The following is a 23,992-nucleotide window of genomic DNA, read 5'->3' as shown; positions in this document are numbered from 1 at the left end:
CACTTTTCATTGTCCTCTCCTCCCACCAGCCTCACTCTTTCCATTATTAGGAATCTATAATGAGGACTTCTGTTGAAAGCTTGAAATGCAACATTTAGATGGTCCTTGGCTTGTTATATGATTGTTAGATGCTTTTGAAAATGTCACTTGACCCCCACTTATAATCTATAATGTTAGATCTAAGGGTTCTCAAAAATACTCATCTAATTGCCTGGAGAGTGTGAGGAATGGACAGAAGGTAGGTGACTGGCCCAAGGCCACATAGCTAGTGGGTGCCACATTGTGTAAATGACACAGCATTAACCCAGATACAGAGAGAAGAGAGAAGAGGAAGTTCTGCTTGAAGCTAGGAATGCTGAGGGCATGTAGATTTCCTTCCAAAACAGATAGACTTGGCCTCTTATCAACATATTATTGAGTTGGTTGCCACAGCCACAGTGATTGACTAAACTGGTCACCTAAGTCAGTCACCCATACCTTCTCCCAAAACAGTACGTGTAACTGTCTCAGACTCTCCCTCTGGGACATCGCGCCAGAGCCAGCCTGCAAGCACTGGCACTATAGACAAGGGCAGTGTGAAAAGACTTGGCCAGTGGGGCAGAAATGCTCCTTCTGGGCCAGCTTGAAGACTTGCTGGGCGGATTAAAAGAGATAGTGGTTGCAGAGGGCGCCCTGTCGCTCCTGACTAAACATTTAATGATGATCACCCACATGAGCTACTTTATTTTTTTAGAGACGAGGTCTTACTTTGTTGCCCAAGCTGGAGTGCAGTGGCACGGTTACAGGTCACTGCAGCCTTGAATTCCTGGGGTCAAGGGATCCTCCCACTCAGCCTCCCAAGTAGCTGGGACTACAGGCATGTGCCACCATGCCCTGCTAATTGAAAAAAAATATTTAGAGACAGGGTCTTTCTGTGTTGCCCAGGCTGGTCTAAACTACTTTTATATAATCTCGGAATTTGCATCTGGAAGGAACTTTAGAGATCTTCTAGTTTGGCCTCTCCCATGAGGGATATCTGATGGACGGTCTAGAGTAGAGCCTTGCTACTCGGGGCATGGGCGGCTGACCAGCTGCATCAGTGTAAGGTGCATGCCTGGGATGCTGTTCAAGTGATCTAAGTGCTGCTCAGGGTTCTCTAGGGAAGGGGTCCTAACCACTCGCTCATTGGCAAGCTTTGTGAGTTACTCCGTGTGCCAAGTGGAGTTCTTCCTCTCATGATGTGCACGTCTTGGTTGGGATTCGGCCTTTTGGTGCAACCAGAGCCAGTCTTTCCTGCTTTCTCAAGGGCAATCGTTCAGTCATTTGAAGATAACCATCATTTGTCTCCTGAGTCATCTCTCTGCCTAAGAAGGCTGCTTCCTTCAGCTGTACATCATGACCCATGATTTCCTAAGCCTTCCCAATCTTGCTCCCCTGCCTTTGGACAATTTTCAAGTTTATAATTAATGCAGAGCTTCCTTCCTGAAAAGATTAGAGTTGGTTTATGACAACGAGAGCAAAAGCACAGCCAAGTTGATTGCTGCAGTGATCTTTATTCTTGCTAGAAAAGGGAAATTCAGATTAGGAAAAATGTGGAAGCAGATGTCATAACTGTAAGGGTTAATAAAATTGATATAATTCAGCACAGAATTTGGCTCTGCGCATCTAAACAGCAAAAGTAAAAAGAAATGAACAGTAAGTTATGGATATTTGTTGTTACAAAGGAGAATGCATACAAGACTCTCGTGGGAAATGTGTTTTTTTTCTTGACTCTAAGCTTCTCCTGCAAGTTTTTATTTATTTATTTATTTTTAAATTTATATATTTTGAGACAGAGTTTCTCTCTGTCTCCCAGGCTGGAGTGCAGTGGTGTGATCTCGGCTTGCTGCAACCTCCGCCTCTGGGTTCAAGCAATTCTCCTGCCTCAGCCTCCCGAATAGCTGGGAATACAGGTGTGCACCACCATGCCCAGCTAATTTTTGTGTTTTTGGTAGAGATCGGGTTTGGGTGTGTTGGCCAGGCTGGTCTCAAACTTCTGGTGTCGAGTGATCCAATGGCCTCGGCCACCCAAAGTGCTGGGATGACAGGTGGAAGCTACTTCTCCCAGCCCTGCAATTCTTTTTAAAAAATAAACTATTAATCTTGGAATAATTTTAGATGTACAGAAAAGTTGCAAAGATAATACCAAGTTCCTGTATATTCCTCCTCCAGTTCCTCCTAAGGTCAACATCTTCTAGAACCTTGATACATTTGCCAAAACGAAGAAACTAACATTGCTACATAACTGTTAGTAAACTCCAGACTTCGTTTCGGTTTCAGCAGTTTCACCACTAATACCCTTTTTCTGTTCCAAGATTCAATCCAGGATATCACGTTAGCTTTAGTCATCCAGCCTCCCTGTTCTCCTCTGATTTGTGAGTTTTTCGGGTTTTTCTTCGCACGGGTTTTTATTGCTGTCCTTCTCGTTCTTATTGGGAATGTTGAGTAATCTCCTTAATAAGAAGATTTATAACAAGAGCGGAGTCACCTTTCATACTTCGTCTCTGTGATGCTCAATGAAGGTCGATATTAACATTCCAGGGCATTTTAGTGAAAGAGGATTTCGTAGACTGGGCCAGTGGGGGCTTTCTCGTGGCTTAACCTGGACGGTAGATAGGAGTGAAGGCAGAAGTCGGTGACTCTCGGCCTTCCTTCTTAAACATCACTTCTCTTAGCAAGGCTTTCTAAAAGAGGTGGGAGTAGGTAGTCCAGGGTTGTATTCTCTGACAGTGGCCTGAATGGATGGCAGCTGTATCGCTGATGAAGAACAAATCCTCACCTTATAGGAAAATGGGTGATGTACGATGGTTCTTCGTCATGGTGATATAAAATCTGTCTTCTTTGTTAGCTTAACAATGTGCTCAGAGTTCAGTGCAGAGTTCCCATGCTGGCGCCCCAGTTTTCTCTCCTTTCCATTAAACTTAGGAGTTGGGTATCTCAAAGATTTTCCCCCCAAGCCGTTGCTACCTGAGCGTCAGAGAACGATGCCAAACCCAGTCCCCACAGGAAGTGGGCCGTGGCAGTGCTGTGGTGACGCGGCAGAATCAGGCCACTTAAAAAGGAGCTGGGAAAGGAATGCATCATAACAGACTGGAAAATGTGGATTATTCAGGGACTAACGGAGGCTGTGGTCTAGTTGAAGGAACATTTCTGGCAAAGCAGCCGAGTCCTCAGCTGGCGGAAGAATCTCTCACTGCTGATATAGCAACACCTTGGCCTATTTGACATGGTGCATTATAGAATTTTGCAGCCTTGACAATGGGAATGAGTTCTGCTCTAGAGGAATAAGAGTTTCAGATATCAAATAAGCAGTATGGTATTATTTGTGTAAAAATATCCATCTACGGAAATCTGAGGCCAGGTGATATTCTAATCTCAGATGGCTTCTGAAAACCAATATTACCTTTCAAGGATGAAACATTCCTTGTTATTGGAGTTATACATTAAAAGCTCCAATTTAATTCATTAAGTGCTCCTGGGGCATTGATAGGGAGATTGTAAAAAGAGTAGAAATGACCGGGCACGGGGGCTGACACCTGTAATCCCAGCACTTTGGGAGGCTGAGGTGGGTGGATCACAAGGTCAGGAGTTCAAGACCAGCCTGATGAATATGGTAAAACCCTGTCTCTACTAAAAATACAAAAATTAGCCTGGTGTGGTGGTGTGAGCCTGTAGTCCCAGCTACTCTGGAGGCTGAGGCAGGAGAATCGCTTGAGCCTGGGAGGTGGAGGTTGCAGTAAGCTGAGATCATGACACTGCACTCCAGCCTGGGTGACAGAATGAGATTCCATCTCAAAAAAAAAAAAAAAAAAAAAAAAAAAGTAGAAATTTCAGTCTGGTTGGAAACTGTGACATATGTTCAATTTAACTTAATAAATAATATTTTGTGGGCATATCACATGGCTGGTACTGTCCCAGGCTCCAGGGATACAGAAATGAGTAAGACTAAGTTGTCAGCTTTGAGGACTTAATGGCTTAGAAGGAGACAGCACCCCAGAAGTTCCACATCATGTGTTGATTCGGTTCTTCCAGGTCGATGTGTTTACGGTCATTACGTGTTCTTTACATTGCTTGAGTTTTGCGGCTGTTATGGCCTCTTTTGAATTGTAATATCTAGAAAACCAGTGGAATGAAGAACAGGGGATCTTTGTATCCAAACCCACTGGAAACAGTGAATGCATTAGGGAAACTTGAGAAGAGAAGCATTCTCAAAGTGCTACGGCAGCACTGATAGCAGGTATTTCACCCACCCTGGGGGTAAAGGGACAGCTTCCTGGAGGAGGTGACACCTGAGCTAAATCTGGGGACAAAAGAAACAGTGGAAGTAGGGGGCAGCAGCATCGTTAGGAACATACAGGTACGCAGCGACAATGTTAGCGCCACAGCAGTTCTGTGCTGTTCAGAGGTGAACCGTGCCTCGGCGGGTGGTGCCGTGAAACCGGTAAACCATGCTCCGGAGCCTGCACTCTGACTTCGGCTGATGGAGACTCACAGATGTTCTCATCAGGGTCTGGCCCTTTCGTGTTTTAGATAAATCTCACTGGTGACCACCTGAAGGGTGAGTTGGATGGGGGACAGAGTGGACACTGGAGACTCTGGAAAGATGTTGGTTGGAGAGCACCGTCATGACCCCCTGTCCTTTCCTCTCTGCTGGGATCATTGACCAGTAAGACAAACGTGGCTCCCTGTTGGAGCCTAGAGAGGGATCCCAAACACATCCGGAGCTTTGCGCATGAGAGGTAGTGCGGGCAAGGGCCAGTGGAGGGTTGCATTGGTGCACCATTATTTGCAATACTGAGGGAACGGCCAAGGACCTGGGAGGAAGCCAGACTTTCTGGCAAAGCCAAGGCCAGAGCCTACTGCTCCAGAGGGCACAGGCTGTGGATTCCATGGGTCTTGGTCCCCCTCAAGAGGAACTGCCCTGCTGGGCTGAACTGCTCTCCTTCCATGTGGAGAGGACTGGCCCTCCCGAAGTCCCTGAGATCCTGGGTGTCCCTTCAGGGGCTTCAGTCAAGAGGCCCCCGCTACCCAGGCTGCTGGGCCCTGACTCATAGGAGAAACAGTTCCTCCTCAAGTGGCCAGCTCCCCCGGCCTGCAAGAGCTTGACATCCAGATCTGCATTACATGATGTAAGTAGGCAGAGAAAGGCCCTGAACCATTTAGCAGGCTCGGCGGCTTGAAGGGAAACCTAGCCAAAGCCAGGCTAGGGAGTGCTAGTTCAGACTTGGGAAGAAACAGGTAATTCAAAGCCATGGTGTAAACCTCACTGAAATATTAGACTACATTGCAAAGGAATGGTCAAAGAGCTGAAAAAAAAAAAAAGTTCCCGGAAATAAAAAAAATATTTTTAAATTAAAAAAAAGATGAAATAGGTTAACGACCAAAAAAAAATGGAACAAACATTGATTTAGTAATTTGGACAATCAAAAGAGTGACGAGATCACTGATTACCTGTGGTCCCAGCTCAGCTACTAACTGATTCACAGGTATTAAAACAAATAAACAAAAAAACGACCAGTGAAGTCATAGTGTTCATCTTCTCAAGGGTTTTATATGTACCGCATTTTCACAATATCATCTTCTGCAACATTTCACTGAATAGATTCAGTTCTTCTAGATCAAAGCATCTACATGGATGGAATGGGGCATCTATTACGGTTGCTTTTGTGTTGTGATATCTAGAAAACCAGTGAAATGAAGAACAGGAGATCCTGCTAAAGGAGATCCTTTGTATCAGAACCGATTGCAAACAGGAAAAGCAGCAGTTAAGGGAACATTCGTAGGTTGAAATGTGTTGCAGCTTTTCCCTAGTTTACAAATGAGACATGGCTCATAAGTGGTTCACAGAAACATAAAAACAGAGATGAAACCAGGTGCGGTGGCTCACGCCTGTAATGCCAGCACTTTGGGAGACCGAGGTGGGTGGATCACGAGGTCAGGAGATCGAGACCATCCTGACCAACGTGGTGAAACCCCGTCTCTACTAAAAATACAAAAAATGAGCTGGGTGTGGTGGCGCGTGCCTGTAATCCCAGCTACTCGGGAGGCTGAGGCAGGAGAATTGTTTGAACCAGGGAGTCAGAGGTTGCAGTGAGCTAGGGTCATTCCACTGTACTTCAGCCTGGCAACAGAGCAAACAAACAAATAAACAACAACAACCCTCCCCCCCAAAAAAAAAGCAGAGATTAAAACAATAATGTAAACACCACAACCCAAACATAGAATGTGCAAATACAGAATGTGACTCCGTGTGCTGGAACAAGTAAAACTGTACAATTTGTCAAAAGAGGAGTGCAAATAAGAGGAATGAGAGCAAATAAATGAGAAACTGGATTTTAATGGAAGCAATCTATTTCCCCCGGTCCCTAATAAGTTGTTTGTTATGAAACTTCGTCAAGTATAAAATGGAGCCTTCAAAGTTCTGGTGTTGTTCCCAGACAAAGCACACAAACCTCTTTAGTTATCTTCCAACTGATTAATTTTGTTGCTAATGGCAGAGACGAGACTGAAATTACAGCGACATCGTTCAGAATTCCAGTGTCCTCATAGCAGAATAAACACTGTTGATGGGAAGCTTGTAAAACCAGCCAAAAAACAGATGATAAATATACATGGCGCTAAGGGAAATGAGTTACTGAAAAATTTGTTTAAAAAATGGTGCTGTTGGACCTGACAGGCAATGTGAAAGAGCAGTTGCAATCATGCAAGGTTGGCAGAAACTCCTGACATGTAGGTAGAGTATGAACTGGCTCACGGCACAGGTGTGATGCATACATGAGGGAAAAGAGCTTAGAGAATTGTGTCTTTTCTTTTGGTCACTAAAACAGCATGTGCTCAGAAAAAGATTTTTCATTTAGTTGCTGATTAGTTTGTGAGCTGTGGTATAGATTTGCAAATATGTGTTGGAATCTTCTCTCAGTATACTTACCTATGTGTATAGCAAGGCAGTGCAGTGATTGATAAAGGATTTTTTTTTTTTTTTTTTTTGAGACAGGATCTTGCTCTGTTGCCCAGGCTGGAGGCAGTGGTGAGATCATGGCTCACTGCACCCTCAACCTCCTGGGCTCAGGGGATCCTCACACTTCAGCCTCCTGGGTAGTTGGGACTATAGGCACAAGACACCACGCCTGGCTAATTTTTGTACTTTTTTGTAGGGATGGGATTTTACCATGTTTGCCCAGGCTGGTTTTAAACTCATCAGCTCAAGACTACAGGCGCGAGCCACTGTGCCCAGCCTGCTCTGCAGTGTGGATCTGCATGTGAGTCTCTTCCCTGAGAACAATTGGTAGCCAGTGGTATTTAGCCTTCTTGATCTCGATTCAAGATTGATGAAAATAATGAAAATTGTGACTCTATTCACATTGTATCCACTGGGCACCTAGTATAAGACGTTTGCAACACTCAAGTATCCTGTCCAAGAGAAAGCAGCGCTCAAGAGTTTTTGAAAGCAGGAATGAAACAGGAACATTTCTTCATGGCTGATAATACCATAAACTATTTCTGAGGCTTCAAGTGCTTTGCTGGCTGGTGTTCTCTCAGCCCTGTTTTTATTGTCTTTAGAGCTGGAACCTCTTGCCTCAGGGCTGAGTGACCATGAATTTTCACATCAAGGATAAGATACCAACTTCCAACAGAACAGTGAGGGAAAGTTTGTCTTTTATCAAACACTGGATGATTTTCTTCTCAGGGAGAAACAAATCAATGATTTATTATTTGGCATATTTTAAAATTACCTCCAGGGGCTGCAATGGAGCGTGAACAGCTACTTTCCAAAGAGTAGATTAGGAATCCATTGAGCACCGATGCCAAGCCCAGAGTCATGCCTCCAACTTTTCAGGGTGATGTGCTTATTGACTTAGCATCTGACAGAGAGCTGAAAGAGCCTTCAGTGAGTCATTGTCCACGATCTCCGTGTCCCTGTTCAACCCAGATATCTAGCACTCGCTGACAGAGCCAAACTCTTGCTGCCCTGCTCAATAACTCACAACTGGTAAGTTTAGGTAAATATAGAAGAAGCCAGTCAGATGCGGAATCCTGTGACATAAACTATGTCATCAGTTCTAAGAGTGAAAGAGTTCCAACTGTCATTTTTTTCATTGATCTGAAATGAGTAGTATGGATTTTATGTCTTCTGATTTTTATCATAACATTTACAATGAATCTCTTGAGACATGACCTAAAATTTTTGCTTGAAATGCCCATTAAGTGGTCTGTGGATGGCGAGCCAAAGTTAGAGAAATCTTGGTTTAACCTAACAGAGCTTGTTAAAGAAATGCCCTTCCGTTCCTTATGGGGTGGAGTACATTTTCCTGTTCTTCTAGGAACATTTCTCTCCTGAGAGGGTCTCTATTAATCAGGTTTTTTTTCCAGAGAAACAAAACAAATAGGAGATATATACGTATATATGTAGGTATGTATGTATACAAAGAGGCATACCTTGGAGACGTTGCTGGTTTAGTAAATATTGCTATACAATGAGCCACATGAAATTTTTCTTTTCTCAGTGCATACAAATGTTATGTCTGCACTATATTGTAGTCTATTAAGTGTGCAATAGCATTATGTCCAAAAAACAATAAACACACCTTAATTAAAAATACTTCTAAAAATGCTAATAATCCTCTTAGCCTTCAGCAAATCATAATCTTTTTGCTGATGGAAGGTTTTGCCTTGATGTTGATGGCTGCTGATTGATCAGGTGGTGGTGGCTGAGGGCTGGAGTGGCAGTGTCAATTTCTTATAATAAGATGACAGTGAAGTTTCTCACATTGATTGACTCTTCATTTCAGGAAAGATTTCTCTGTAGCATGGGATGCCGTTTGTTAGCATTTTACTCACAGTAGGATTTCTTTCAAAATTGGAGTCAATCTTCTCAAACCCTGCTTCTGCTTTATCAATTAAGTTTATGGAATATTCTAAACCTTGGTTGTCATTTCAACAATACTCACAGCATTTTCACCAGGAATAGATTCCATCTCAAGAAACCACTGTCTTTTCTCATCCATAGGAAGCAGCTCCTTATCTGTTCAAGTTTTATCATGAGGTTGCAGCGGTTCAGTCACATCTTCAGGCTCCACTTCCAATTCTAGTTCTCTTGCTATTTCCACCACACCTGCAGTTCCTTCCTCCACTGAAAACTTAAACTCCTTAAAGTCATTCATGAGAGTTGGAGTAAATTTCTTCCCGAGTCCTACTAATGTGGATATTTTGACCTTCTTCTATGAATCACAAATGTTCTTAATTGCATCTAGAGTGGTAAATCCTTTCCAGAAAGTTTTCAACTTACTTTTCCCAGATCCATCAGGGGGATCATTATCTATGGTAGCTATAGCCTTGTGAAATGTATTGCTGACGTAATAAGACTTGAAAATCAGAATGACTCCTCAATCCCTGGACTATAGTATGGATGTTGTGTTAGCAGGCATGAAAACCTTAATTTCTTTGTATATCTCCATCAGAGTTCTTGGGTGACTTGGTACACTGTCAGTGGGTGGTAGCATTTTGAAAGAAAATTTTTTTTCTGAGCAGTAGGTCTCAACAGTGGGCTTAAATATTCAGTAAACCATGTTGTAAACAGATGTACTGTCATCCAGGCTTCATTATTTCATGTATACAGTATAGGAAGAGTAGATTTACCGTAATTCTCAAGAGCCCTAGGATTTTCAGAAGGGACAATAGCATTGGCTTCAATTTAAAATCACCAGCTTCATTAGCCCTTAACATGAGAGTCAATCTGATTTTTGAAGCATTGAAACCAGGCATTTACTTCTCACTAGTCATGAAAATCCTAGATGGCATCTTCTTCCAATGCAAGACTACTTGGTCTACCCTGAAAATCTGTTGTTTAGTGAAGCCACCTTCATCGATGAGCTTAGCTAGGTCTTCGGGATAACTTGCTGCAGCCAGCTTCTACAGCAGCACTTGCTGTTTTACCTTGCACTTTTATGTAATGAAAATGCCTTTTTCCCTTAAACCTCATGAGCCAACCTCTGCTAGCTTCCAACTGTTCTTCTGCAGCTTCCTTACCTCTCTCGGATTTCATAGAATTGAATAGAGTTAGTGCCTTCCTCTGGATTAGGCTTCGGCTTAAGGGAATGTTACGGCTGTTTTGGTCTTCTATCCAGACCACTCAGACTCTCTCCGTAACAGCTATAAGGCTGTTTCCCTTCCTTATCATTAGTGGGTTCACTGGAGTAGCTCTTTTAATTTCCTTCAAAATCTTTTTCTTTGCATTCACAGCTTGGCTAATTGTTTGGCACAAGAGACGTAGCTTTTGGTCTGTCTTGGCTTGGACATGCCTTCCTGAGTTTAACCATTTCTAACTTTTTTTTTTTTGAGATGGAGTCTCGCTCTGTCACCCAGGCTGGAGTGCAGTGGCGTGACCTCGGCTCACTGCAACTTCTGCCTTCCTGGTTCAAAGGATTCTCCTGTCTCAGCCTCCCAAATAGCTGGGATTACAGTCACATACCACCATGCCTGGCTAATTTTTGTATTTTTAGCAGAGATGGGGTTTTGCCATGTTGGCCACGCTGGTTTTGAACTCCTAACCTCAAGTGATCTGCCTGCCTTGGTCTCCCAAAGTGCTGGGATTACAGGCATGAGCCACTGTATCTGGCCTCTAGCTTTTAAGTGAGAGATGTGCAATTCTTCCTTTCATTCCAACACTTATAGACCATTGTAGGATTATTCAGTGGCTTAATTTCAATAATATTGTGTCTCAGGGAATATGGAAACCCAGGGAAATAAAGAGAGATGAGGAAACAGCCATGGGTGGGGTAGTCAGAACACCGACATTTATTGATGAAATTCACCATCTTCCATGGGCATAGTTCGTGTCCCACCCACCACAACAATTACAATAGTAACATCAAAGGTCACTGATCACAGATCACCATAGCGATATAATCATAAGCATAATGTTTAAAACATTATGAGAATTTCCAGAATGTGACACAGACTCACAATGTGAGTACCCACTGTTGGAAAAATCTTAATGATAGAATTGCTCAACAGAGGATTAACACAAACCTTCAATTTGTAAAAAACACAATGTCTGCAAACTGCAATAAAGCAGTGCTCAATGAAATGAGATATACCTGTATGTATGTGTGTGTGTGTGTGTATGTCTTATATATCTCATATGTATGGATATGGAGGAAAAGATATATTGTAAGGAATTGGCTCATGTCATCACAGAGGCTGAGCAGTCCCAAGATCTGAAGTTCAAAGGCTGAGAACCAGGAGAGCCAATGGGGCAAGTTCCAGTCCAAGTTCCAAGGCAGGAGATCAGTATTCCAGCTCCAAGGCCATTAGGTAGACGGAGAGAGTAAATTCCCTCTTACTCAGCCTTTTGAAAATTCAGGCCTTCGATTAATGGGATGAGGTCTGCCCACACTGGGGAGGGCAATCTGCTTGACTCAGTCTACTGATTCTAATGTCAGTCTCATCCAGAAACACCCTTATACACATACCCAGAATAACATTTAACCAAATATTTGGGCACCCCATGGAGCAGTCTGGTTGAAACGTAAAATTAACCATTGCAGGGTCCTCAGCCCTCCTGAATGTAAGATTACAAGTGCATTCCAACAGTATCTATGCAAGCTGTGGATGAACTCAGCAGACAATAGAGCTTAAATTGAAGCACCAGAGTGCACACAATCATGTTAATATGCTTCTAGTGTGACTGTACCATCAATTTTCTGGGTCTGCCTGGAACCTCGATGTTTCTAAATCACTATCCTCAGAAAAGGACTCACATATCAGGGTCCTTAATTGCAAGTAACAGACACTGATTCTGAGTGACGTTAGTAGCAAAGTAATTTATTAAGAGGATGTTGGGTAGCTCACACCCACTCACTGAGAGGTCTTGGAAAACTGGACTTGAAGGCTACATAACTGGGGGCCATGATCAAAATTACTTTTGTAGAATTGGTTCTATTTCTGTGTGACTATCACAGCTGCCTCTGCCACCCCATGGAGAGAGCACCGCCGACACTTCCAGCTCTGGATGAGCAATAGCCATTGTTGCTCCGGAGTTCGTTCTTGGTCCAATGCTGCCAGATAGAGGCAGCCTGAGTCCCCAAACTGAAGAAGTTGGAGTCGGATGCTCGAGGGCAGGAAGCATCCAGCAGGGGAAAAAGATGTAGGCTGGGGAGCTTCACACCTCTCTCCTTTTCATGTTTCCCTGCCTGCTTTATATTGGCCAGCAATGATTAGCTGGTGCCCACCAGGTTCAGGGTGGATCTGCCTTCCCCAGCCCACCAACTCAAATGTTCATCTCTTTTGGCAACACCCTCACAGACACACCCAGGATTAATACTTTGTGTCCTTCAATCCAATCAAGTTGACACGCAGTTAACCATCACAGCAAGTGAGGCGGGGTTACTAAGAAATAGATAACAAACATTGCAGCGGTTTTTAGTAGTGTGTTCAGGGGAGAATCCTTGATCAGTTGACATTGGAGCAGGGACCTGAAGGCGATAAGGAATGAGTGATGGGGTTGTCTAGGGGAGAGCCTTCCATTTTCTGATTAAGGTGGGTTAGGTTATTCTGGCAAATCCTGTTCCTAAAAATAACGAAAATGTTGGATTTTTTAAATACACTTTTTATTTTGGAATAAATTTAGGCTTATGCAAACATTATTAGGACAGTATAGAGAGCCTCCATCTACCCCTCACCCAGTTTCCTTGATTGTTAATATCTTACAGGACCACAAGACATTTGTCAGAACTAGGAAACCAGCATTGGTGCAAGTCTATTAACTCCAGGCATTATTTGAATTTCATAAGTTTTTAAGTTACCATCCCTTTCCTGTTCCAGGATCAAATCCAGGATGCACATGGCATCTACTTGTTATGTCTCCTCGGTTTCTTCTGATTTGTGACAGCCTGGCTTTGCTTTTCCTGACCTTGACAGTTTTGAGTATTGGCTATTTTGTAGAATGCCTCTCAATTGGATTTTGTCTGATTTCCTTCCTTCCTCCCTTCCTCCCTTCCTTCCTTCCCTCCCTCCCTCCCTCTCTCCTTCCTTCCTTCCTTCCTTACCTCCCTCCCTCCCTCCTTCCTTCCTTCCTTTTCTTTCTTTACTAATTTTTTTAAAAATGTGTTGAAATACACGTAACTGAAAACTTGCTGTTGTAACCATTTACGTATGTCCATTTCGGTGGTATGAATACATTTATAATGTGCAACCATCACCATGATCCCTCTCCAGAGCACTTTTCATCTTGTAAAAATGGTACTCTATAACCCATTAAACAACAATTCCCTTTTTCCCTTCCCCCACAGCCCCTGGCAACCCCATTCTACTTTCTGTTTCTGTGAATTTGCGTTTTCTAGGTACCTCCTTAGTAATGGCATCATATGATGGTCATCCTTTTGTGACTGGCTTATTTCACTGAGCATAGTCCTCAAGGTTCGTCATGCAGTAGAATGTGTTAGAATTCTCTTCCTTTTTCAGCCTGAGTGGTATCACATGGTGCGGATAGACCACACTGTGTTTATTTATTTACCCATTGATGGATATTTAGGTTGTTTCATCATTTGGCTCCTGTGAACAATGCTGCCATGAACACTGGCCTACCAAGTGTTTAATTTGAAATGTTAGCTAGCTTATATATTCACATGGCTCAAAAACTAGTGGAAAGTCTTGCTCCCACCCGTGTCCATGTCACTCAGTTCCCTTCTGCAGCCTTTGTTATCAATTTCCTATGTGTCTTTCCAGAGATATATGACTTTCCTTTCTTTTCGGCAGAGATGATGCTGACTATCCTATATACACTGTTCTGCACCTGTTTTTAACCACGTTTCTTGGAGATCTAAGTTAAGAGTATTCTTGTTTTGTATAGCTGCATACAGTATCATTGTATGGATGTACCATATTTTATTCAACCGCCCCAGATTGATTGACATTTAGGTGCTTTCCAAGTCTGTGCTTTAGAAACACGGCTGCAGTGAATAATCTTGTAGAACTGTCATTTTTTAAATGCATAAATATATTTGTTTGATACATTCCTGGAAATGGAATTAGTCAAAAGACATTGCATGAGTAATGTGTATGCATAGAGTCAAATGTATATAGATAGATGTCTATATATATCTCAAAATTACTCACATATATATGAGGGATATATTTAGCCAAATTGCCCTCTATGGAAGCAGTCCCAGTTTATGCTTCCATCAGCAATAGGAGAGTGCCTGCCTGCGTGACCTTGCCAACACGATGTGTTATCCAAGATTTTAACCTTTTCTAATTGGACAGGTGAAAAAGTGTTTCTGCTATCCAAAAAAAGACTTGTCCAAGGATGTACATAATGGCCTTATAAAACTGTGTAAGAAACACTGTGCCAGTTTTAAAAAAAAAAGGGTTATGCCAAGAGTATGGCATATGCCTGTAACCCCAGCTGCTCGGGAAGCTGAGGTGCAAGAATGGCTTGAGTCCAGGAGTTTGAAACCAGACTGGGCAACATAGTGAGACCCCGCTTCTAAAAAGTAAAAAAGGCTGTGAAAATCATGCACCTCCACGGCATCCTCCTCAGTGCCCATCTCAGAGGGCCTGTGGAGGACAGTGGGCAAGGCAGCACCTCCAGGGTCCAGGACAAGGGGCCAGAGAGGCCAATGGGCAGAGGGGATCATTTCAGAGGCAGAACCAGGGGTTGCTGGCCTGGCACAGTGAGGAGCTCCAGACTCTGCCAGCCAGAGTGTCTGCTCTGTTCACGTTTAGTGGGATACAGTATGCATGTTGTGGATGGGTGACTACTTAGTATTTTCCTCTTTTCTGAAAAATGTTGATTCACTTATTCTATTCCTTCCTTGATACTGTTGAGCAGATGAATTAAATAATGTGGTTTCTTTAGCTTATGGGTCACTAGGCCTTGAGAAGGCACATTTGGACCTACGATCCTGGACTTTGAGCTAGATGCGGCAACTGGATCGGGTATTAGGATGTTGGGATCTCTGGGTAGGCTGTGGCAGACACTGTAGGATCCTCGGTGAACATTCACCCCACTTTCCTTTGGCCTCTTCTTTCTTGCTTACTGGTTTTGCTGGGGGTGAGTAGCATTTGCCCAGCAGAAAGTTATGAGTAGTGATGGATTTATCCTAATCCAGAAGCCTTCGGAGCAATGGTTTGCTTTTCTGGTAAAAAGAACAGATGAAACTGGTCCATTCTTTCTCTCATCTTTCTACCTTGATGCAGGCAAGCTGCCTGGAGCTGCAACAGCTGTCTGGTAATGATAAGGTGACAACTAAGGATGACAGGGCAGGACAGGAAAAAGGAGGCTGGCTGGGCCTCTGGTCTTACTGAGCTGCTGTATCAGCTCTGCAATTCTGATTTCCAGAGTTCTTGTTATGTGATATAATTAAGTCTTTATTGCTGAAGCCACTATTAACATCTATATTCCATTGCTTACAGCTGGGAGCATTCCTAATGTATACACATGAATGGCCAAAGTCTCCTTTCTCAATGTTTTTAAAAGTGTCATAAGCTCTGATCAGTTCAAACAACCAATCTCAGGTTCCTCTCCTACTTTCCTTCAGGATTGATTACCCAAACCACCCTACTTGCTGTGTCAGTTTTCAAGAACTGTGAAGGGTCTGAGATTTTATACTGCTTGCAAGCTAATAAGTCAGCTTGACAGAATTTTATGGATGCTGGCAAAAGACGTGAGCCTCCTGGTTCAGAGACAAAGGACTTTGTTACTCATTGCAATGACTGTGGCCAGAATATCATCATTTATACCGCTTCCCTGAGCCCCAGGGATGTGAAGATGTTTAGGTGATACCTTTATACAAAGTGGAGTTCATTTCAAGAGAGAAATCCCAAGCCTAAGTAACCTAAATCTTTTATAATGAGTTTAATTCAGCCTGTCCAACTTACACCCTGGAAGGAGACATTATCTTTGTTATTCTGCATAGAGAACAAATATGCCTTGGCTTCTCCTTCTGAGGACCTATCTCTGTTTTCCAAAGCTGTTCATTCTATAAACATCCTTGGAAAGATACCCTGGAATAAAGACAGTGATAACCTCTGCTCTAAGACATGCACAAAGCTGAGAAACCCATGGAAATTGTCTCCCAATATTAGACTGTATTCTTAGTTGCAAGTAATAGAAATGGACTCTGGCTGGTTTAAGCAAAAGGAACTTGTTAAACCAATGTAAGATACAGCCACTTTAGAGAACTACATATATGGCAATATCTAGTTAGCCTGGGGAGGCTCATAGGGAAAGACCTATCAATTCTACTCCTAGGAATATACCATCTAGGAACCCTGGCACACAAAGACCAGAAGAGATGTGTCGGAGTCTACAGCAGTATTCTTTATATTAACATAACATTAGAAATAACTCAAATGTCTGGCTATAAGGGAATGTACAAATTGTGATACATACTTTCAGTGGAATTCTCTTAGAGTCACAGGAATAAAAATGAGTGAACTAATAGCCACATGCATCATCCTGGAATAATTAATAATCATAGTGTTGAGTGAGAAAAAGCCAGTTTCAGAAGGATATGTAGAGTATGACACCATTTATGTGAAGTTTAAGGATATACAGGATGGCCAGGCACTGTGGCTCACGCCTGTAATCCCAGCTCTTGGGGAGGCAGAGGCAGGAGGAGAGCTTGAGCCCGGGAGTTTGAGACCTGCCTGGGCAATATAGCGAGACGCTGTTCGAAAAGAAAAACAAAAGAATATACAGGATGACGCCATGTCATGCTCAGGGTTCCCTAATATATAGTAAAGTATTAAAGGTGCATGAAAATGGGAATACCAATTCCAAGCAGTATGTTGTCTCTCCATGGGGAGGCAAGCAGAATTTAACTAATTTATCCAAGCTTCACATTTAAGTTTTATTATTGATTAAAATTCTCTAAGAAATAATGTTGATTAGCTTAGTAGAAGGATAGAGACATGCAAGCCTGAGCTCAGAGGCCACCGAGCCAGGACCAAGGGATATAATCCCAGAGCATTCCAGTACAGAGTGGGTCTAGGGAGGACACAGCTGTTGTCTTGCTGAAGACTACACCCTTGGTACCAGCACCAGGAGCCCTGGCTCTGGACACGGGTTGCCGCCCTAGCAGTTCACCACTCTTCCTCCAGGGACTCAAATATTGTTGAGAATCATCTGTGGTCCTTGCTTCCTTGCCTCACACACCTGTTTCAAAGTCTAGGCCGTGAGATCGTGCTCTAGCAGCAGGAGGACTGGGAAGGTAACCAGCTGGCGTTTTGGGCCCCTGTAGTGGGAGGTAGCCTCTGCCTCTCACTAAAATTCATAAGATTGGGAACACCTCAAACATTGAAAGGAGGTTCAGAGGCTGGGTGCTCCAAAGAGTGACAATTCATGACAAAGATCAATCCATGTGGTCAGGTGGAGTGTGTAAGGAAATCATCCTAGGAAACAGGAATAGAAGAAGTGATAACATTGAGGTGGTGTTTTTCTAGATAGTACGAGGAAAACAGTATGAGATAAAATTTCGTAAGCTGAACTTTACCTGGTTATGAGGAGTACTGAAATGTCAATTCCTCTGTCCATGGTTGTTTTCTAATGAGTTATTTTTTTAATTAAACTGAAGCGATCTCCTTTGTTAGTCTGTAAGCTCTTCAAAGTCTAGGACCATTCCTTACTTTGGAGAGATGCCATATTTGCTCTGGGAAGCCAAGGGCATTTAGGGCAGAGGGAACTGGGCATGAATCCTGAGTCTGCTGCTGCTTAGCTGAATGGCAGTGGCTCCATTAGACAGCCATTCTCAGTCTTGGCATGTTTGAAGCCATTCCTGTACACTTTATAAAATTAGTCATGGAAGAAGGAACAGGAAGAAACTAAGATAAATACTGAGTGTGCCTGCTTGCAGCACACCCAGTATTAATCATGAGGGCAGCCTGCTCTCTGACCTGCTTCCTCCTAGCTGTTTGGTGCATGTTGCCTCAGAATCACATAGACCCTGCAAGATTGTAGTTCCCCTTAACTGCTCTATAGATAACAGCTTGAATGTTACAAAGTGTTACATTTTCCATTTGAGATATTCTTTCAGGTTCTGCATACCAATGAAGCTACTGACGTCAGCTGGCCTGAAGGACCTCACAGGAGCTGACTCACCGAAGAATGCAGTTTCCACATTCTGATGATTTCATCCTCTCTCCTCTAACCAATCAATGACCTCAATTTTCCAGTTCCTTGCCCTCCATGGTCGCTTAAAAAAACCCAGTCTAGAGCTCCTCAGGGTGATGGATATGAGGGCCTCCTTCCATCTCCTTGCTTAGAGCCCTGTGATCATTAAACTCTTTCTCTGCTGCAAACTCTGCTGTCTCAGTGTAATTGGTATGTTACTGTGCAATGGGCATACCAACCTGTTGGTCCTGTAATATCCTCACGAGCAAAATGGAGCTTGCATCCACTTCTCTGTGTGGTAAAGATGAAATTCAACATGAATAAAATGATGTTCAGTAGATGTTCAGTAAATATTTCTTCCTTTCCCTTAGGTCCTTCGGCCCTTTCTGTTTCTCTTTAGGATGTAGCACTGGGCTTAGAAAGCCCTTGGCTGGTGTTTGCTGAATGAACTTGGCTTCATCATAACATTTGTGGACATGCTTCTTCCCTTTCTGTTTATAGCTGCCATGTGTGAGCTTATCTATAGCCCTTTTGCCAGCTTGGTATAATTCTGTTTTTCATGGGCAGCCTTTAGAAAATTCTTATGTGCCAAGATGACTTCACTGTTGCTTGTTTTCTTCATTCACTAAACAATTCATTTAACAAATGGAAAGACCAGATATGTGCTTGGCTCCAGTGGTAAATAACATGGATTTCACTGCCATGAAACTGGCAGCTACAATCAGAGGGACAGGCTTGACAATCTGCCCCCCCTAGAATGGTGAACTCAGACAGTGCACAGCTCTCACGGCCACCTAACCCAGCAGTTCAACATATGCAATTTTATTCTGCTGTCATGCCATATAATTCTCAGGGTTTTCTAAAACAAAACAAAAAAAAAGAAGTTTTCAGTTAATTACTATTTAATCATCTTATCAATATTTTGAGAAAATGACATTCCTACACATATTTCCCAACATGCCCAAAGCTCAGCTTTTATTTACTTTTATTTACCAAGTCTCAGTGGTCTTTTGGGTAGGAATTAGCCAGGTCCCGTTTTAAATTTCTTGCTTCATGTAGTTTCGAAAAGCTCTACTTCCAGTTTTATCCCTACCTCTTCCCGCTGAGAAGGATCATGAATACAACAACTGCCTCTAAGCACTGATTATGAAGACGGCAGTGAAATTACTGTATCAACAGTCTCATTAATCCAATCACTCGAGATGAACCCTGGTGGAAATTAATAGTGGCTGTAATGTAGCAGGGGATTGGCCCACTGGAAGCACAGGATGGACTGCTGAGCCCATCTGGCTCCAAATTCTGATGTTCGATCCTGCGGGGGAAGGGAGGGAAGATGGGAAGGCACAGGCTTCCCGCAAGGCTGTTGAAAAGAGGTGAGGCTGTGGAGTGCGGTAACCGTTAAAACGAATGAATCAGGGCTAATGTATGGACAAAGCTCTAAACCATCATGGAAAGAAAAAAAAAGCAAGTTGCAGAATGATGTAAAACGTTTTGAAATCTGCAACTATTTATGACATTTATATGCGCATACAAGTTGCAGAGGGTATAAAATCTTTTGAAATCTACTAAACAACTCTTTATGGTATTTATATGTGCATACTTAAATAAAAAGCTATTAAATATACATGGGCACAACAGGGTCTGAATTCAGGATAGTGGTTGTCTCTGGGGAGGGACGAAGTTTGTGGGAGCTACCTGGGGACTCAAATGTTACAGTGCTTCAGTGAAAGACAAGAAAGAGCTGAAGCAAAAGGAAGGAACAGGTGTGAGGACAGGAGCTTTGCCACCCTGTGGACACAGCCAAGGTGATACAGTGAGAAGTGGATGGAGCTGGATGGGAGACCTAAATCCAGATTTAGAAAACCGAGTACCCCATGTTCTCAGTTAAGTGCCCTTAAATCATATGAGAACATGGGGTATTTGGTTTTCTGTTCCTGAATTAGTTTGCTAAAAATAATGCCCTCTTGCTCCATCCATGTTGCTGCAAAGGACATGATCTTGTTCTTCTTTATGGCTGCATAGTATTCCAGGGTGTATGTATGTACCACATTTTTTAAATCCAGTTTATTATTGATGGGCAGTCAGATTGATTCCATGCTTTGCTATTGTGAATAGTGCTGCAATGACCATATGTATACATGTGTCTTTATAATAGAACAATTTATATTCCTTTGGGTATATACCCAGTAATGGGATTGCTTGATCAAATGATATTTCTGCTTTTTTGGTCTTTGAGGAATCACCACGCTGTCTTCCACAATGAAGTTATTTGCGATCTGCTTCGATTTTAAGAAAAGAGAGTAGCCATCCAAGACAAGAAGAGACTGCGTGGACAGCAACAGCAAAGGGCTTGGAGGAGGAGGAAGAGGAGAAGAACAAATGACAGAGAAAGCATGGAAGGAAAGAGACCCAGACACAATCAGTCAGCCAGTCCCCTGCTACATTACAGCCGCTAACAGGATTGTTTGTGCTGTGGCTGGGTTGTGAGGACCTTGGGTGAGTTTTTGCAATCATTTCTGTGAAATGATGTGTTTCTGTGAAAATCCTTCCTCAATGTACATGGATTCATTGTGAAGACTGTTGAGGGAGGGATTCTTAGCAACCCAGGAGAGCTTTAGAGCAGGTATTGTCAGGCTGGGAAAAGAGCGAGATGCTCCCAGCAAGGGATCTCTGCATGCATCAGCACTACAGAGCTTAGATGTGGAAAACAAAATCATCCCCCCAAATATGAGGAAATACCTGGCAATTATAGAGAAAAATATCTCTAAAGCTATTCCACATTCCTTACCTTTAGGGATGGCTCCATGCCTGACCATAGCTGTTGAGACCTTCCAGACTCTTCTGTGTACAGGCTCACCAGGTAGGATGGGAAGAAAATGGAGGGGAAAAAACATCATTACCTACCTGTAGCAAATCAGCCTGCTCATCCTCAAGGGAACAAATTGTGTAAGATTCGTTTGCATCTGTGAGCCTGGGGCTCTTTATCTATGCTTTTGCACAGGGGACTTTTAGCTTACTGGGGACATACAGTGGATGAGGTTATATCTTGGAGACCCTCGCCTGCAGTCTCCCCTCAAAAGACGATCTCTTCAATGAACGGCACACTTGAAGCCACCCAGAATTTTGACTAATTGTTTGAGGTATTTTATTTTATTTAGCTTTTATTTTAAGTTCAGGCGTGCATGTGCAGGTTTGTTATATAGGTAAACTTGTGTCATGGGGTTTGTCGTACAGATAATTTCATCACCCAAGTATTAAGCCTAGTACCCATTAGTTATTTTTCTGGATCCTCTCCCTCCTCCCACCCCCTTCCCTCTGACAGGCTCAGTGTGTGTTGTTCCCCTCTATGTATTCATGTGTTCTCAGCATTTAGCTCTTATCAGTGAGAACATCAGGTATTTGGTTTTCTGTTCTTGCCTCAGTTTGCTAAAAATAATGCTCTCTAGCTCCATCCCTGTTGCTGCAAAGAACACGATCTTGTTCTTTTTCATGGCTGCATAGTATTCCAGGGTGTATATGTACCACATTTTCTTTATCCAGTCTATTATTGATGGGCATTTAGATTGATTCCATGTTTTGCTATTCTGAATAGTGCTGTAGTGAACATATGTATGCATGTGTCTTTTTTATAAAAAATCATTCTTTTGTAGAATGATTTATATTCCTTTGGGTACATGTCCAGTAATGGGATTGCTGGGTCGAATGGTATTTCTGTTTTTAGGTCTTTGAGGAATCACCACACAGTCCTCCATGATGGCTGAAGTAATTTGCGATCTGTTTGGATTATTTTAAGACAAAGGACCTCTGCCGGAGGTTGCGTTGTCTGTTGGGTTTGGGGTGTTCGTTGCATTTGTCTCTGCATGTCTGTGTCCATTCTCTGTCTGTGGCTGACTTGCTATGTCCGGGTCTCTTTCCTTCCACACTTTCTCTGTCATTTGTTCTTCTTCTCTTCTTCCTCCTCCAAGCCCTTTGCTGCTACTGTCCGCACAATCTCTTCCTGTCTTGGATGGCTGCTCTCTGTTCTCTCTTTTTCTTGGGTTCTGTCTCTTTCTCTCCTTCTCTGGTGTTTCTCTGAACGTTTTCTGGTGCCTATTGATTGGGGACCAATAGGATGTCTCTCTCTGTTGAAATGGTCACTTGGACTCAAACTATGACTTCTTCCCTATTTTTCCGCAGGAATGCACTTTGTCTTGAGTAGGGCTTGCTGGGAGGAAGTGATGGGGAGTGAACACGGTTTTCTTTTGCATGCGGCACGGTTCTCTCCCTTCTACCAGACACCTAGAGGGAGATGAGGCTGGGACCATGCCGAATTATCTTTGCCTCTGAGATGATACTGGGCTGTGTTTTAGAGAGTTACTTTCAGGGAAACAAATCCCAAGAAGGGGGCACAATATGACTTTGCAGTTCAGACACGGTTATCATTTTGGGATTTCAGAGAGCAGTTTACTAGAGAGAAAAATCCTCATTTCAGGCAGTTATAGCTTTTCACTACCACAGGTCCCTACTGATGGTATCAAAAGAAAAGTAAACAACAGGAAAAAATGGTTCCCTTTCTCCTGAGGTCTGTGTGGCCCCTTGTCCGCCTGTACTCGCCACACTGGGGTTGTGGAAAGTGGACTGAATTGATCTAAGCTTGTGGAACTAATCTGCACCCTAAACCGACAAAGGCACGGACCAAGGCATCAAACAGTGAAATAGTCGGGTGGTAAGGCTGTTTGAAGTCGGCAGACAGCGTGAGTTCAAGGTAGCCAGGAAGAGCTCCAGCTTCTTATCTGGGTGTCAAAACATTTTTAATTTTTTTGGTCAGTGATGATAAGCACTGTGGACTCAGGCTCAGGAGGTTTGGCTGCTAGTTCACAACTAGGTCTGTTTCTCTGGTTTTTGTTTGTTTTTTGTTTTCTTTTGAGACTCCATTACCCAGGCTGGAGTGCAGTGGCACGATCACGGCTCACTGCAGCATTGACCTCCTGGGCTCAAGCAATCCTTTTGCCTCAGCCTCCCAAGTATCTGGGACTACAGGTGTGTACCACATAACCTGGCTGATTTTTACACTTTTTGCAGAGATGGGAGTCTTGCTTTGTTGACCAGGCTGCTCTTGAACTCCTGGCCTCAAGTGATCCTTCTGTGTTTGCTCTAGCTAAGTGTTAATGCCAGAGTTAATCTACATTATGAGTACATCTATGCGATGCAAATACACACCCTCCCACCCATGTGTCATCGTGTAGATGCAGCCTATCTAGAGTGTAGGCAGATTCCCCCTTCCCTTTTGAGGTGACCCTGGCCCTGCTGCATGTCCTACAGGTTTTTCTGGGTGCTTGTTGCTTCTCACCAGCAGGCCTGGCGCTGCCAAGCACGTGGTTCACGCCTCCTCTGGGGCTCTGTCCCACCACGCTGCAAAGGTGTGGTACGGTCCCATGCCTTCCACCCCTGGGCCACGGCTGTCTTCCTTGTTCTGGACATCAGGACATGAAGGGGGGCTGCATGGGCTAGTGGGTCAGAGCACAGGCAGCAACCCCTGTGTCTGCCTCTTCAAGAGGGATCACAGTTAAATGAAAGCTCTTAGAGGAGGACCTGGAAACGCAGACTTAGAATCATCAGAGAGCCAGGTCAGCCTCCTGTGTTGACCCTCTTTCCTTGGACCTCAGGAATCTGACAGAACCAGTGAGCTTCGGTTGGGGCCTGCGAAGAGGGAGAGGTGCTCAGCTCTCCAGATGGACAGCCCCGCCCTGGCCCCGCCTCCAGGCCCCGCCCTGGCCCCACCCCGGCCCCGCCTCCAGGCCGTGCATCTCCAGGCCCAGAGAGTTTCCTTCATTAGCTCCTTGGCATTGGGCGCCCTGTCCATGCTGGGGACCTGGGCTCTTT

At 43.5% G+C, this 23,992-nt stretch overlaps 1 long non-coding RNA gene across 1 annotated transcript in view; it reads left to right on the top strand.

The window, feature by feature from the left end:
- Positions 1–23,068, top strand: part of LOC116541310 — a 48,247-nt gene extending 25,179 nt beyond the window's left edge. The window contains exons 5-8 of the long non-coding RNA XR_004264785.1: positions 4,549–4,684; positions 11,215–11,331; positions 14,876–19,503; positions 21,852–23,068. This is a non-coding gene — a long non-coding RNA (uncharacterized LOC116541310). The remainder of the gene's footprint in view (positions 1–4,548; positions 4,685–11,214; positions 11,332–14,875; positions 19,504–21,851) is intronic.
- The last annotated feature ends 924 nt before the right edge of the window (positions 23,069–23,992 follow it).

This window comes from Sapajus apella, unplaced genomic scaffold (assembly GCF_009761245.1).
Source record: "Sapajus apella isolate SASKATOON/1434 unplaced genomic scaffold, GSC_monkey_1.0 scaffold150, whole genome shotgun sequence".
NCBI classification, from domain to species: domain Eukaryota; kingdom Metazoa; phylum Chordata; class Mammalia; order Primates; family Cebidae; genus Sapajus; species Sapajus apella.
This window is presented reverse-complemented; position numbering and strand designations above follow the sequence as displayed.